The sequence below is a fragment of the Myodes glareolus genome, chromosome 7 (genome assembly GCF_982192425.1).
Source record: "Myodes glareolus chromosome 7, mMyoGla1.1, whole genome shotgun sequence".
NCBI classification, from domain to species: Eukaryota; Metazoa; Chordata; class Mammalia; order Rodentia; family Cricetidae; genus Myodes; species Myodes glareolus.
This window is the reverse complement of record NC_142032.1, coordinates 36,802,662-36,815,539: the sequence shown is the minus strand read 5'-3', so window position 1 is coordinate 36,815,539 and position 12,878 is coordinate 36,802,662. Positions and strand designations below refer to the sequence as shown.

General features: G+C 48.5%; 1 protein-coding gene across 2 annotated transcripts in view; it reads left to right on the top strand.

Annotated features, from left to right (window-relative positions):
* Window positions 1-1,546: 1,546 nt before the first annotated feature.
* Window positions 1,547-12,878, top strand: part of Kank1 (KN motif and ankyrin repeat domains 1) — a 197,774-nt gene continuing 186,442 nt past the window's right edge. The window contains exon 1 of one of the 2 annotated variants that reach the window (XM_048438740.3): window positions 1,547-1,635. The gene's annotated coding sequence lies outside the window, so the exon portion shown is untranslated. Of the gene's footprint in view, window positions 1,636-1,813; window positions 1,951-12,878 lie in introns of those variants that run through there. The other variant, XM_085693734.2, reaches the window with a different exon arrangement.

Below are 12,878 nucleotides of genomic sequence, written 5' to 3'. Positions count from 1 at the left end.
TACTTGTTGACTAAATGTAAAAAGAGGGCGGAATGAAGACGAGGTCAAGACTTGGATTCTGGGGGTGGAGGGTATAAATTATTATTTTTTGCATGTGTGCGGTGTTTGTGTGTACAGGTCATGTGTGGGCATATTAGTGTGTGCAGATGAACATACACTTGTATATGCATGCAGAGGCCAGAACATGAAGACCAGGCATGAAGTCGAATGTCTTTGTTAACACCTTAATTACCAAGGTGACCAGTCTTCCTGAGTTTAGAGGTGGCACTAGCACATGGGTGATGCGGGAGGCCGTCTCCTGAATCCAAGGGCCCAATTAACCGATGCAGAAACTAAGGTCCCCAGGAGGCAGTGATTTGCTCTCTATCACCCAGAGAGCAGAAAAGTGCTGAGAAAAATGAGTATTCTGGGCTGTGTTTGCTTGTTCTAATCATCTAACCTGGACGAGGGGCAGTCGTTTGAGGAATTCACAGGAGTGTTTCCGGGTAAACCAAGGAAGCTTTAGTTTACAACTTCTCTCCAGGGTGAGCCTTTCTCTGCACAACCTCAGGCTCTTCTCGAAGCAGTTAACAGACGAATAGTGAGGTGTGGGTAAGGTCCACTGGGTGCACGGGCTGTGTGTGTGTGTAAGTGTGTGTGTGTGTGTGCTTGCACTCAAGGGGGGTCAAGAGTCTCCCATTCAGACAATCAGAGCTTCCACAGCTGGCGTTATGTTTATTTTGGATACACCCGTTTTTCACATAGCGCAGGCTGGCCTGGGATATGCTTTGTAGCGGAGGATGACTTAGAACTCCTGATCCTTCTGGTTCCAGACTTCGCACCCCGGCAGTTTTAACACTGGCTACTGGGCCTTCCTATCCCCAAGCACCTTCTTAAAAGAGGGCTCAAGCCTCAGTCCCTAGCTCCTCTCTTGCGGATCTATTGCCTTTGCTCCAGATGGAGGTTTTAGGACAACAAACTTCTTTCATGGGCTCCATACCCTGAAGTCAGGTCAAGTCACTTAGGACGCCAGACTCCGCGAGGTGCTGTGAGGAATACACTTAGGTCCCTGTGGCGTTCTGGTTGGCTGGAAGTTTCCAAACGCTCCAGAGAGGCCCTGTTGAAGACTCGCGAGCTCGAGTTCCCTCATCCATCCAGGTTCCCAAAGCAACTTCTCAGCGGCACTGCACACAGGCACTACTAGAGTGTTAACTTAGACCTGGCGCGCCCAGCTCACCTAGGCGATAACTAGCGTGCACCCATGGCCCTCCCGGGAAGGATAGTTCACTCCCCGCGAATGGGAGGGTCGTGCAGGTCAGAAGGATCCAGAGGTGCGGAGGTGCGCCTGGGAAAGTCGCAGCGGCGCGCAGGCGCACTGGGCTCTCCACGGTGGCTTCTCGGTACAAAGAGCGCACTAGGCTCTGAACCACTTCCCGATCAGAGCCTCGGCTGGGCTGCCCCTGCCCGTGTGTCCCAACACTCGGTGACTCCGGGTAGTCGCGGTGAACTGGTGAGCGGCGCTGCAGGATCCAGCTCCGCGCTCGTGGCGCAACTGGAGTTTGATTCTGGCGCTGCCCGAGGCCCCGCCCCGCGCTTCCCGGTCCCTCCCCCGCCAGCCGCCCGCCCTGCGCCAGCTCCGGACCAGCCGCGCTGGAGGTGAGTTGTGGCAGCTTTGCGCTCCTGTCCCCTGCAGGGACGATCTGAGGCGCTTGGGCTCCGACCCTGTCCCGAGCCAGCCCGGTGCCCAGCCTCGCACTCTTGGTGCGTGCTGGGGCGCACGGCGACACTGGCCCTGGGATTGCTCCAGGGAGGTCAGTGGGGTTGCCTCGGCTAGCAACCGCCTGGGATCACCGCTGGCGCTCGAGGGGGCGGCGCCTCCCGACCCGGAGTGGGGCGCGCTGGCCTTTGAGTACCTGCCCGGCCTTTTGGAGCCGGGGTGCGGCGCAGCACACTTTTCCGAAGCGTCTCGGGGTAAGATCGGCGGACCGTCTGGCTGGAGGGAGCGGCGATTAGGACCTCTTTATCCTGGTCCTGGAGCGGCAGGTGGCCCTGCTGGTGGTGCAGGGTCTGGGCGTGGGGGAGGGGGCGGGCGCGGCCTTCAGGGACCGCCCTAAGCTCTGGGACCGGCGTGGGTTCCTGAGGGCCTGCGGTGTCAGGTCCAGTAGGGCGGGGGGCAGCGCCCCAAGGCATACTTGGTCGCGCAGGCACATGGGGAACCCCGCGCTCCCGGGCCGCGGGGCTGCTGAGTCTCGTCTCCTCACTCGGTCCCTTTGCAACTCTCAAAGGCAACTTTTCGCGGGCGGTCGGGCAGGCAGGAGCTGACTGCGCTCAGCTAGCTGACCCGGCGCAGGCCGTGTCGCTCGCGTTGACAACGTTCTGTGGCGTCCCCCAGCGCTTGCTTTCCGCACTTCTCTTCTGAGGGTCGGCTCATTTTATTAAGGTGTCGGATCAGACCGAAAGTCGCAGACTAATCAGGAATGCTGGTCCCCTAGATCAGTGGCTCTGGTCGTCACCTGGACTAGGTGGGATCCTAAGCCTCCTTGCTTATTTAATTAAGGTTAGTTTGTTCAAGTTGATTTTTATACGGTACTTAGTTGTTAATCTTGCTCTCGTACTTACATAGCTCTCCAGTAAGTTGTTGGGCCCCTCTACGTTTAATCTATTTAAACTTAATTTAAAAAGTTGAGACGTAATAAACACCATCAATATACCTCTTAAAATTCACGAGTCATTGGCTTTTAATATAATCATAAAATTATGTCATCATCAACGCTAGCCAGAAGATTTTCCTTGACCCCCACCTCCCCACAAAAACCTTAGACGCCGTCCATCCCCTGCATCCGTACGCTCTTTCTGCCTCCTCGGCCTTTCACCCGTCGTAAGGGGACAGATAATGAGAAGACAACTATCAACTTTGGTTGTTTTCCTGTTACATTTTGGGAAAGGTGCTGAGCTGGGCGCCTGTGGGTAAGATTAAAAAGTGTGAAAAGGGAGGAGTGTCTTGCCTGTACTCTAGGAAGGGGGATTCGTTTAGTCGCCCTAGGGTTGCATCCTCCACGGGTCGCTATAGTTGACTGAATTACTGTAGCCAAAGAGAGTTCCGCGGCGGTGGTGGTGGTGGGGACTGGAAGGAATCAGAGAGTATGCCAGTGCACTAAGGAGAGAGTTTAAGAGTGTGTGTGTGTGTGTGTGTGTGTGTGTGTGTGATCTTCACATTTAAAAGCAAGGGTTGTTTATTTTTAGTCCTGGGGTTCCAACTCAGAGCCTCAATTCTACCACTGGGTTCCACTCCCAGCACCTAAAAGTACTTTGAAAATGTTGCCCAGACTGGCTGGGAAGAAAGTACCTCAGAAACTAGGTTAATAATTCTGTGAGTTCTGGAGATCATAAGTGGTTTTCTTCCAGGGAAGATGAGGGGAGAATGGCCTCGATGGGGGGGGGGGGAGCAAAGCTTTGGGTTCCTTTTAATGACAGTGTAGTATTCCACTGTCCCCCACTATCCATTTTAGGATTATAACAGTTTCTGTGGCCATTGGGACTTTGAGTCTGCATACTTGCATATTTGTATACACGTATGTTGGGAATAGGAAGGAGTCAAGTTAGGGTCTCTAAGCGAGTGTTTGGATTACATGATAATGTCAAGTAGATATCCAAAGTAGTTTTTTCTTTTTTCTTTTTTAGATTTTATTTCTATCAGCAGTGCGCATGAGCTTTATACTGGCCTTAAACTACAATTAAACTTAAATAGGAGGCTTGTAGCAGTGTCCTCTGTTCATTTGAAGTCACAAATCTAATACTGTTGTAGTGTTTCTTAAACATTATATTTCAATAGTTTTGAATATTGTTATTAAAATATCATGAAACCTTGTGTGTGTGTGTGTGTGTGTGTGTGTGTGTGTGTGTGTGTGTGAATTGACATAGGATCTCATGTAGCCCAGGCTGGCCTCAAACTCACTGTCTAGCAGCAGAAGGTAGTTTTGAACTTCCAAGTGCTGAGATTGCGGAGGTGAGCTACCACGTCCAGCTTAGGCACTGGGATGATTCTGGGGTGTGTTTTCATGTGACGCTAATCACGTACCATTCCCGCTGTTGGGGATGCTTATTCTTTCTTTGGAATGGTATGTATTGCTGCAGAAATGATCTTTGTGGGTAATTTTTTTTCTCTCATTCTTGGTTATTCAGTAGCTGAGGCTTCTCCCTTGCAAGTCTCTGAATCCTTGTTGCATGGCTCCCTGTAAAGCCGAGGGACCCCTGAACCTAGTGTGGACTTGAGTAAAGAAATCTCTAATTGGTAATACAGCAGAGCGAGAGGGTCTCTTGTGGGTTGAAATGCTATTTCTGAAGTTAATGAGGGGGTTGACCCTGATCTCTTCCTTCTAAATAGACCAAACTGCAATTTCATTGAACAGTCACGTTCAGTTTTTTTTTGTGCGATACTTTGTGGCAAAGGCTCTGAGTCTGGGGCTTTAGGAGACAAAAGAAGGATCTACTTACTAGAAAGCGGTTTGTTTTGTTTGTCCAGGAAGAATATGTAACAATTTAAAGTCGGGCAAAATCCAGCTCAGGACAGCTGAGCTATTCACCTGGTGTTTATCTGTTTGGTGTTTGCGGTGGATGCTCAGAAGTGGTTTCTGAGACGTGTCAGTCTTGGGACGACCTTCAAGGTGAAGAACCTCTGAGCGAGCATCTCTAGGGAGCTGCACAATGGGCAGGGAGGCACTGTTGGCTTCTGGGACAGTAGAAGCGGTGTGGGACTCTTTGCTGTTTTTCAAGAAGATGCTAAATAGCAGAGCCAACAGAAAGGCGGAGACATGCTCTGATTCTAGGAAGAGAGCGGTTCCTACTTGCCCACCAGCACTGTGGGGGCTCCTGGTGAGGACCGGAGATGCTGGGGTCCATGTGTGGCTGCTTCGAGTAGCTGGAGCTTGCAGCTTCTTTTCTTTCCCACTGAAATTCAGTGGAAATTTCCCTAATGGGAGAACTGGTGAGTAAAGTGATATCCTCTAAGTTTGGTAAATAATAATTATATTGCTATGACATGCAGGGTCCTGATGGAGGAACCCTGTGTACATAGCAAGTGGGGAGACACAAAAGGTACAGAGCCAGAATAGGAGGCAGGGGTTAGACCTGCCTGCAGTGGGCTCCCAGTGGCTCATTCTCAGAGGCGGGGACAGGTATCAGGGATCTGGGTGACAGGCAGGGGACTACCTTCAGAACCAGAAGCTCAGGTAAGCAGAGCTGTAGAAGTTAGGCACCGGTGCCTCTGGACATGTGATGGCCATTTGAATGGTAGTTTGAGATCGCCGCCTTTGTTCATGGATTTGTGACTGTCAAGCCAGCCTGCCCATGTAAGTAAATACTGTTGTTCTATGCCCATTTCCCTTGGCTGGAATGTAGGACCTGTTGCTTGCTCTGTGAGCCTTGGGGAGCAACGGGAACTGTTCTAGGCTTCACGTTCCCTTCTGTGAAATGGGTAAGTAGGCTGTAGTTCCAGAGACTCAGAATGTTGGGCCCATCATGAGTTCAAGGCTGGTCTGGGAGAGACACCTGTTTCCAAATAAAGAAAAAAACGAAACAAACAAAACCACACAAGGATAAAAATCATCTTCCTAGAGTTTGTTGTGAAGGTTGTATGAGCTATACTTGCTCCGTTGATCAAGTATGCCCGAGCAGAGGAGGCGGTACTCTGAGCTATTTCTAAATTCTGAATTTTAAGATTTCAGATTTTCACAGTGCAGTTAGGACAGATAACAAAACGTTGAAAGTGAAAACCAAAACTCATCCCTTCTCTCTGATCCCAGAGGGCACGGCATCTATTTCTAAGGCTAGGGCAGGGCAATCCTGCTGAGGAAGTTATACTGCTAGACACCCAGGTAGGGCTTGAGTTTCTCTGGAAGGTCTTGGGTACCAGAAGGGAGGCTGGACTCAGTATTGACTATTGCTGGGAGGGCACACAAGGTGACTTCATTTGTCTCCATGATGACTTAGCATGGTACCCATGTAGTTGGGCTTTGCACATGCAGGGTGGGTAGGGTGGGTTTCCCCCATGGATTAGTTGGGAGTTCTCCAGGGAGGGAGAGTGGAAGGGGGGGAGGGAGAGAACTTTAATGAATTCAATTCAGGAGACAGCTAGTGTAAAATCTGCAGTGTGGGCTGGCATATATATCGCAAGGCTATATGAACAAACCAACTGAAGAATGCCCGCCCTCATCATGGATGATAGTTTGATTTTCCTAGAGTTAGGTTCACATATCACTCTTCTCCCAAAGCAGCCTTTGAGTCTGCACTGAAAACCAGCCCTCCAGCCAGCACCCCCGCAAAGCATGTGGAAACTCCCTTTACAACCCACTCTCAAAAGTTAGGTAATGTCCGTGCTTTTAACAGCTGCACAGACGTCAAGGGATGGGGTAGTAAGGGTGTCAAAACATTTGCTACCTTATAAAACTGTTTATCTTCTATATTTGATGTCATAGATTTGCCACCCCCCTCACTTCCAGGAAGCAATGGAACTGATATCACTACCCCACTCATTTCTCTCTTACAATTTTTATTATCTGTCTATCTATCTATCTATCTATCTATCTATCTATCTATCTATCTATCTATCTATCTATCTATCTCTTGCTAGCTTTAATTCCTCTAGTTGTCTTTATATTTTATGTAAAGCATTTCGTCCTTTACAAAACTCTGGTGAAGTAGGGAGCCCAGGTTTGTTGACTGTGCTTTGTGTTTTCGGAAGAGGCAACAAAAGAGAACACTGGAATTGGTTTGGGTGTGGGGGAGCTGACCTTGAGGCTCCTGTGAGCCTCCCACCCCCTTTCCCCAGGAGGCGCAGTTGTCTTTGCCCAGGCAGGTGGGGTCCCGAGAAGAGCCAGCAGCACCACCTGATAGATTTTATTTCACACTTAGGCTTTAAGCTTAGACCTGTTTGCTTTTTTCCAGTCTTGTACTTTGCATTTGAATGACGGATGCTTGCAGCAAATGCTATTCTCAGTGTGAAGACCCTTGGGACAGCCCAGCTCTAAGCATCTTCCCTGGACGTGCAAGCAGAAGGGCTTGTTAATAGTGAGCATCCCCATGCTAATTTCATTACAGAAGCAATCAGTTCATTGGAAACAATTACAGTGTGGTGTCAGGAGTCCTGGAGCTCAGAAGAAGGTGGCTTTTAAAAAAAAAAATTCATTTAGTTAATGGAATTGGGCAGTGGAGCTTACTCTAGGTCTCTGAAGGCACACTAATCCTGTTTGTATTAGCTGAGCCCCGAGGAGTGCAGAACTGCTGCTCTTGTTGGCCTGCCTTGACACACTGCAGATAAAACCACTTACAGTCTTTCTTAAAATATAAATGTTGGCTTGATTTGAGACAAGAATATAATCTCAGAAATGTTGATATTTGCATTTCAGTTTGGGTCTCTTAGTAATAGGCTTTCTGTCTCTGTGTTATTTTGTCTCTCTCTATGCACCGACCCTCCCCCAGTTTGTGCCAGAGTCTCCTGGCTGGAGAGCCTCTTGCCTCGGTCTACCATGCCTGCCCTCGGCTGTAAAGCAGTGGGTTGGGATTACCTCTCCTTTATCACCAAATACCCCCTCTCTTCCTTTTCCCAAGGAAGCCATAGGTCAAGCCAAGAATCTTTGTATTGTAGCCCCTTTTCATCACTACTCTTACTGCTGATATCTAGATTAATTTTGCCCACTTTGAATTTTATGTACATAGTACCACAGGGCACAACCTGATGTGGGATTCCCCTCTGTATTGTATGAATATGTTTTATTACCATTGGTTAATGAATAAAGCTGTTTCGGTCAATGGCTTAGCAGAGCAAAACCCAGGTGGGGAAATCTGAACAGAGATGTAAGCGGAGTCAAGGAGACGCCATCTAGCTGCCAAAGGAGACAGACGCCAGAACCTTACCCAGTAAGCCACAGCCTTGTGGCAATACACAAATTAATAGAAATGGGTTAATTCAAGATAGAAGAGCTAGCTAGAAATATGCTTGAGTCATTGGCCAACCAGTGCTGTAACTAATATAGTTTCTCTGTGATTGTTTGGGTCTGAGCAGTCGGGAAGCAAACAGTCTCCTACTACAATGACCTTCCATGCCTGGTTTTTCTCCTTCTGTGTTCTTTTCCTAAGATTAATCTCCACTGTTGTTCATGCTTGTTTCTGTCTAGGGCTGTATATTTTGACTATCCCACTCCTGCGGATGGCATGGGTGGTGGCCTCTTCGAGGCTGATGTGAATAATATTGTCATGATGACTAGTCTTGTCCTCCTGATACACTTGGGAAGAGGGAGCCTCAGTTGAGGAATTGCCTCCTGAGATTGCCCTGTGCATATGTCTGTGAGTATTTGATTGGTAATGGATGGAGGAGGGCCCAGCCCACTGTGGGCAGCACCATTCTTAGGCAGGTCATCCTGGGTTGTTAATGAAAAAAAAAAAGGAAATAAAAAGGAAAGGATACGATTGAACTTGGGTTTTGGCACTAGATGAATGAAAAAAATAATAAAAAGGCAAGGCAAGGACTGCTCCTGGGTATGGTGGAGGAGAATGTTTATGGTAGCTGTGTGGGAGAACACAGCCAGAGGTAGAGACAGGGACATCTGGGAGAGTCCAGAGTGGACATAACCAGACTGAACTGGGTCATGTGAGGAGGGGGGTGGAAAAAGGAGGAGAGAGAGGGGAATTAGGTGCAGCAGTCAGGAGGCCCAAGGGTACAAAAAGAGCAGGGAACCAAAATGATTGGATTACACGGGGAAGGGCAGCCTCTGGGCTGGAGAAGTTTAAGGTAGGAAGTTGGGTATACTAGCCAGGAGGGACTGAGGGATGCTGAGAGAGCCTGACCAGGTTCACTTTGATTTGTTAAGTAGGCACCTCAGCCATTTGTCCCAGGTTCGAAGCCTAACAGGTTATATAAGAAAAGTAGATGAAGCCGGGCAGAGGTGGTGCACGCCTTTAATCCCAGCACTCGGGAGGCAGAGGTAGGCGGATCTTTGTGAGTTTGAGGCCAGCCTGGTCCACAAGAGCTAGTTTCCAGGACAGGCTCTAAAGCTACAGAGAAACCCTGTCTCAAAAAACCAAAAAAAACCCCAAAAAACAAAAAAAAAAAACCCAAAAAAAGAAAGAAAGAAAGAAAGAAAGAAAGAAAGAAAGAAAGAAAGAAAGAAAGAAAAGTAGATGAGCAAGCCAGAGGAGTGAGCAGAAACCGTGACATCTACTTTAGTTCCTGCCTTCAGGTTCCTGCCCTGACTTCCCTCAGTGATGGACTGGTACCTGGAAATGTAAGATGAAACAGACCTTCCTACCCGTGTTTTCATCACAGCCATAGGGAGGAAAGTGTTGTGAAGCAGTTTTGTGCTATTTTTATTGTTGTTGAACGTGTGTGGGCATCTATTTTGGAAACATGTCTAGGAATAGGATGGCTGGGCCTGGACCTGAACTGGGGTAGAAAGTGGCCAAACTGACTTTGCTTGTGTCTGCTCCGGATATTGGTGTTTGAGTTCCAGTGGCCCCGCTTTTATATTCTTGCCGATGTTTACAATTGTCTGTGGCCTTATTTTAGCTGTGTAAGCGCATGTTGTTGAATTTTCCAGATGACTAAGGGAGACAAGAACCCATAAAGGTTCATGTTCTTTTTACATTTTCGCATAATGAAACAGAAACCAAAGCAGTTAAAGGAGTTCCTCTAGAGCTGGGCATGGCAAAGGTGCCCACACACCCAGCATTTGGTGGGATCTCGAGTTCTGGGCCAATAAAACTCTGCCTCAAATCCAAACACCCAGCCAACCACCAGGAGGCCTTGTATCGGTTCTTTATATCCGCTTCTCCGTACTATAAAATTCACCTTGTTTTCCCATTGTCTTCAAGACATTTGTGTCTAATCAAAATTGAAAGACTAGCAATTTATTAGCTAAACCCAACTAATTCTAAGAGTGTGATGTTCAGTATGTTGTTAGATATGTGTGCGAGCCCATACTCATACAGTTTCAACTTTTATATTGTGCTAAATTAATTCATTGATTTTTGCCTCCCAAGGTGATATTTTTCCAGAGGACAGTGTCTGAGTCAGGCTGTGGAATGGGTCCGGAAGAGAGAGGAGGAACAAAGGGGAATAGGAGGAAAGGATGGAGATTCTTACAGAGGGTGGGGCTTGCCAACTCAGGCCAGGTGATGTCAGAAAAATCCAAGGCATGGAGTTTTTGATCCTGCTTGGAAGAAGGAGCCCTTTGCTGCAGGAATGTAACCTGTGGGATTCATTTCCTGGGGGCTATTTTGAATTTTTTTCTTCAGCTTCAGGACTCCTGTTTTGTCTTCTCTGTTTGACTTCTCTGTTTGATTTTGTTTGTTTGTTTTTTCCTCTGTATAGCCCTGGGCTTCCCTGGAACTCTGTAGACCAGGTCTGGCTTTGAACTCACAGAGAGCCACCTGCCTCTGTAGCCTGAGTGCTGGGATCAAAGGTGCGTGCTACCACCACTCAACTTCAATTGGTTCTTAAGGACTTGTGCATCTTTAAGAGTGCCGTGCAGGGAGCTGGAGAGATGTCTCAATGGTTTAGAGCACTGGCTCCTCCTCTAGAGGACCCTGGTTCAATTCCCAGCACCCACATGGCAGCTCACAACTGTTGGTAACTCCAGTTCCAGGGCATCTGACACCTTTGTACCAATGCACATCAAATAGAGGTTTTTTTTTTTTTTTTTAAAAAAAATAATGCCATTCACTGTTAGTGTTCAACTGGTGCTAATTCGTTCCTATATTCCCTTGGCCCCTGGAAATTAATATGAGCAAGGAATGGATGCCTGTGATCCAAAATGCCTATGACATACTTGTGAGGACTGTCCCTGGTGCTTGGTGAGTGTAAATCCTGGGCTACGTAAGAGGGAATCTGGGCTTCAACCTGGGGTGCAGAATCAGGTTTTTGTCTCTAGAGACATCCTCTTAACTTCCTTCAGAGCTAGAACTTGGGAGTAGGGGTAGTTTGCTGAACCCCTGTCAAGGAAAGGATGTTGGAGAGACATGGATGAGGGAAATATTAGCCCTGGCAGGCGTCCTGGGAACATCAGAAGACATTTAGACAGCCCACTGCGGATGGGATTTTCTGTGCCTTGTTGTTGCTGGTTACCCTGTGAGATCGAGTCTTTTGGGAGGCAGGGGAGGGTAGTTATGGCTCCAGAGCCCGGTCGGAGAATTGTTGGTAGGGTTGCACAAACATAGGGAGGTCCAGGCAGAGCCCCTGGCTCATGGCTTTGCAGGAGGGGAGAAGCTAGGCTGCCCTTAATAGGCATTCAAAACTGTTTGTTAAAACACATTCATTAGCAGGAATACATGAAGGTTCAGCTTTACCAGTCGCTACGGTGGTGGGTCGGGCACTGGCTGGTACCTGCCCTTTCTTCCGTCAGCTAGCCTTTACCATTTGAGATTTAAAATTGTCCCAGTGAAGGCTGACCCCCCCCCCCCCCCCAGCCACCAAGTGTTCTCTCATTCCTGTCCCCTCACTGCTTTTCTTTGGAGAATTTAGAGCCATGAGGTTGCAGTGTATCATGTTTCTCCGGTTCAGGAGGGTCTAGATCAGTTTTTTGGGGGTGAAAAAAGAAACAGATATGATTCATTTTAGGTTTCTTGTAGCCATCCTCAAGAAATAAAATTCCCAAGGGTGTTCTCCAAGAAACAGGAAAAGCCAACTTTGTCCTTTGTGGCCCTGCCCCCCAGTTCTTCTTACCTGCTGGGGGACTCACGAGTCTCCCTGGGACATTCAGTGTCTCCTTGAGAGAGGGAAGCTGTGTCAGCTGGTCATCTCTCAAGGTAAAAAGTGACTAGTTAGAAAACAAAAGCAATAATAACAATAAAACCACCGAAAAATGGAGGACCTGAAAGCGCATGCTTTTTTAATCCCAGCACTGCGGAGGCAGAGGTAGGCGGCATCTCTGTGAGTTCAAGACCCGTCCGGCCTACATAGCAAGTCCCTGCCAACCAGAGCTGCTCTGGTCTGGAAAGCTGTCACACCTCTCCTGCACTTAGAAACCAAGGGGGCCATGCAGTTCAGGGGCCATGGACTTTAGGCAGTGTAGCAGTCAGTTTCTTGGGATCTTTTAAAGAACACGTGTGGTGAGCCTCTGGCCTCCCGTCTGATTTGCCCAGATAGCTGAGCCTGCTGTGAGCCTGCCCATCTGATGGCGCCCGCAGGCAGAGTCACTGTTGAGCTGTCGATCGCAGTTCAGATGAGGCCTCTGGCAGCAAATCTGAGTGTCTCTCTCCTTGACTCTCGGTTTGCTAGACTGGCATTTCCTCACCGGCTCCTCACTGTGGCCCAGTTTTTGGATGAGAGGATCTGGTTGGGAATAAGGCAGGCCTGAAGTCCCAACTCCACTCTCTCCCGCTGGACATGTTTCCTTTGCTTTTCTGTCTTTGACAAGGAACTCAACAGCTGTCCTATTGAGGGGGGCAAGCACATTTTGGTGATTTCGGAGTGAATGCTGGGAGCACAATCAGGAAGGGGGGGACCATTCCTAAGACTCCCTAAAAAGATCTCAAGGGTTGCCTTGTTTACTGCAGAGAAAGGGGCCGCTACCCTCGCCAGCCCACATGGACCAGGGAAGGAGACTCTCGCAAGAAGTGACAAATGGCTCTCAGGGATGCTTTCCTAGCCAGCCGCTTCTGTTGGGTTCTACCATCTCCCCTGTCTCTGAGCACTTTTAACCTGCTTTGGCCTTAACCAGCTGCAAAATGGGAATGCTGAGGCTACCTCACTACTGTGGGATAATCCTTCTGTACGTTGTGAATATGTGTTCCTCTCATTGGTTAATAATAAAGCTGAATTGGCCTATAGTCAGGCAGAACAAGGCTAGGCGGGAAAGCCAACCAGAGATACAGGGAGAAAGAAGGGTGGAGTCAAAGAGATGCAAGCA